Source organism: Sinocyclocheilus rhinocerous, unplaced genomic scaffold (assembly GCF_001515625.1).
Source record: "Sinocyclocheilus rhinocerous isolate Xijiao unplaced genomic scaffold, SAMN03320098_v1.1 scaffold404, whole genome shotgun sequence".
Lineage (NCBI taxonomy): Eukaryota > Metazoa > Chordata > Actinopteri > Cypriniformes > Cyprinidae > Sinocyclocheilus > Sinocyclocheilus rhinocerous.
This window is the reverse complement of record NW_015628680.1, coordinates 637,016-640,838: the sequence shown is the minus strand read 5'-3', so window position 1 is coordinate 640,838 and position 3,823 is coordinate 637,016. Positions and strand designations below refer to the sequence as shown.

The window sequence follows — 3,823 nt, the reverse complement described above, 5'->3', positions numbered from 1 at the left end:
CACACACACTGTGTGTAATGAAACTCCCGCAGAAGTGGACAGGTCAACATTCATATTCATGAGGACATCCACATCTTTATTTAATGTTTTATGACCAAGAATTTGCAGATTTGTGCAGAATTGGACCAAATTGCCTTGCATATTTATTAAATATTATTGGTCATTCTGCTTTCGTATAGCAATAAAGTGTTGGTACCATCAGCTACGTTTAACATATTTATTTTGACAGATTTTACCTCAAAATCAGAGCAGAATGTGAAGCACATAAATACACATGTACACATGTAAGCGAATAAGTGAATCGGATTGCAAAGTTTAGGGTTCATCTAGACTTTAATGAGAACTCTTAGGATTCATTGATCTGTACTCTCTGTTTGCGGGACCTGAGACAGATGTTCTGACATGTGAACTCCTCCCAAAGTACAGTGAGTTTAAGTGTGTGTGTGAGAGAGAGAGTGTAGTGTGTGTGAGTGTGTGTGTGTGTGTCTGACTCACAGGTTAATGTCAGTCTTTTGTGTCACAGGTTAAAACAGGGTTACGCTTTTTACATGAATCCGGTTTGTGTCCGAGACGAGATATGAGACTTCAGCTCAGATGTTCTGCTGAGACACCGATGAGCTGCCGTTCTGTGGCCGAACACATGCATTACACCCAAGCAATGAGTGTTTCCCAGCCCAGGCCATTTTAAACTAACTAAAACCACTCAAAACATTTCCGTTGATTGAAATTAAATAAACTATAACCAAAATTAAATATGTATATTTAAATTGTTTTATTTCAGCTGCCAAGGCATTTCTAATTCTTGTTTGGTTTCGTTTTGGATTACAAATAATTAAAAACTAACAAAAAAAATTAAATATAAAAAAACAGTATATAAATGATGCTAAAATAACATTGCTGTTATTGTTTTATAATGTTTTATACTGAACATAAAAACTTTAATACCAATGCTTTACTTTGGTTGTATTTGGTTTTATTAATAAAATTAAGTTGTACTTTAAAATAATGTTTATTAATAAGTCAGCAGCAAACATGCTCAACTGTTCACTTGTTTTAAATATAATGTAACTGTTTGAATTTACACTAATTAATCATCTTTTAGGCATTATGAAATATGAAGTTTGTTAATATTATTGATGAAGAGTATATTCATATTAGGGTTACTAAAATTGAAACTGAAATAAAAATTATAAACTATTTTTTTTATTTAATTATATAAATTAAAAAACACCACACGGCAAAATGATAACAAAATAAAAACGGAAAATATAAAAATTAAAACCAGTTTAAAATACTGATAAGCACTAATAGTATATATTTAATTTAATGGTCAAAATATTGTTTGTCTATTGTATTTTTCTATTTCTGTTTGTATTTCTATATTTATTTATTTTTTAAATTAATGTCCACATCACTTAGCAGCACACAAGCCATATTACAAACCAGGATCAAAACAGAACAACAGATAATAATAATAACAACAACAATAAAAGTAACAAAAACGTAAAAATAAATAAATGATAAGGAAAAGAAAGTGTATGCAGAATGTTCATCATAACATGTTATGGAGGAAGACAATAAGAAACATTTATATACCAGATAAACAAATAGGGGTATATTATAAAATGTATACAGTTTTCATATTATGGGTACGTGCTGGGATCTTCACTAATCCACAAAGATTTCAGTGGTTACTATACTATATAAGTTTACCCATAAGATAGAATCTAAGTTTCTCTTATCATAGTGAGGACTATCTCCAGCCCTTTTGTTCATGGCTTCTATATTATTATATTATTTATTTTAGTTTTTAATTTATGTGGACGCCAGCACAAGATTAAAACTTTTAATTTTGAAGTTTAAAACACTGCTTTTTTTGTGCTCCATAAATGTTTTTTTTTTGTTGTAAGATTTTTAACGCGGTCATGTGCGAGTGTGACGCGTAACCCCGCCCCCGGCCTTGGCCCCGCCCACAGCCCCGCCCCTCCGTCCAGTGTAACACCAGAATAAACTGCAGACTTTCACACAAACACTCGCAGGCTGACACCTGTTCAGAGAGAGAGAGACGAAGCAGCCCAGCTCAGGAGAATATGATCCTACACATGTACATATGTGTCTCAACATTTCACATCAGGAATGCTGACAGACCGAAACAGAGACACACACACACACACACACTCTCTCTCTTCAGTCTTTTCCTTTCTGCTCCTGAAACACCGAACACACACTCGCTCAGCAGGTGAATATTTATTCTCTTATATGTGTACTATTATGACTTGGAATAATAATGTATATATGCAAGTAGAGCTCTTAGACGAGTAACACTGGTAACACTTTAACGTTCTAAGTTACAAACAAACGTGTAACGTTCAGTTCAAAGTTACAAAGTTTACTCGTGTTCTCAATACGTCACTTATACAGTGTTCATGGAACGTTTTTCTTCTGAAACGTTTTAGTTGGACGTTCTTTTTTTTTTTTTTAAATGTTACTAGTTTCAGAACGTTCAGAGAATATTAAAAAGTAACGTTGCCATAGATAAAAACGATCAAATGTAATGTTCCCATAACGTTCATGTAATAAAGTAACGGCACGTTTAACGTTCAGAGAACATTCGGAAATAACGTTTTTTTAATAACTTAATGGGAACGTTAGCAAAACGTTCTTAGAAAATATTTTTGTTAGCCGAGTATTTAGTTCATGCAAATGTTTATTAATCTTTTAACCTTCAGAAACTCTATTATTCGTTTATGTTTGTTCAAGTGCATTGAATAATATCAACAGATACAACTTTGGATTTTAATAATGTATTAATAAATGTTAAAATTAATACAGACTTTATAGGCATTTTTCAATGTTAGTTCATATTAACAAATATAGCTAATTAATGTTAACAAATGGAGCCTTATTGTAAAGAACCTTATTATGGTAAAACTATTAAAAATAATATTTGTTTATTGAAATAAAGGGTAAGTAATTTCAAATATAAATATTAAATGTGAAATTGAAACTTATAATTGAAATTAAAAACTATAACTGAAATAAAATAAGTTTAAGTACTTAAATTACTAAAACAAAAAACTGAAATAAATATAAAATAAAGGTAAATAGTAATATTAAGAAGCACAACAAATGATAAAAGCACAACAAAAATTGCACTGATTTAACTAAAATTAAAATGAAAACTTTAACTGTAAAAACAAAAGCTAGTTCAAAATATTAAAAGAAAGTGAAAGTAAGTTAAATATAAATATTAGATGAAAAAATGTATCTTAAAAACAAAACAAAATGTTACCTTTCAACTAAATGAAATAAAATTGAAATATAAAATAAAGCTAAATAGAAATATAAAAACATAATAAAAATGACAAAAGCTGAAAACTGAAAATATAAAAAAAGCTAATTCAAAATATTGAAATAAAGCAGAATTAAATTAAATTATAAATATCAGACAAAACTGTATTAGAAATGTTGTCTTTTCAACTAACTGGAATAAGTTTATGTACTAAAATTACTAAAACAACACCCGAAATAAATATAAAATGAATTAATAAAAACATTTAAAAAACTAATAAAAATGACAAAAGCACAATGAAAACTGAAAATATAAAAACAAAAGCTAATTCAAAATATTAATGAATACTAAAATCATATATAAATAATAATAAAATAACTGCTGTGTGTTAATGTATTAACGTGGTAATGTGAAAAGAGGTGATCTTGTGGCTTGAGTAAGTGTGAGCGTGTGTTTGTATGAGTGTGAGTGTGTGTGTGTGTTTGTATGAGTGTGAGTGTGAGTGTGAGTGTGTGTGTGTGTGTGTGTGTG

General features: G+C 29.7%; 1 protein-coding gene across 1 annotated transcript in view; it reads left to right on the top strand.

Annotated features, from left to right (window-relative positions):
• The first annotated feature begins 2,018 nt into the window (after positions 1–2,018).
• The window catches only part of aimp1b (aminoacyl tRNA synthetase complex interacting multifunctional protein 1b), a 7,880-nt gene continuing 6,075 nt past the window's right edge, over positions 2,019–3,823 (top strand). Inside the window, exon 1 of the mRNA XM_016549629.1 lies at positions 2,019–2,239. The gene's annotated coding sequence lies outside the window, so the exon portion shown is untranslated. The remainder of the gene's footprint in view (positions 2,240–3,823) is intronic.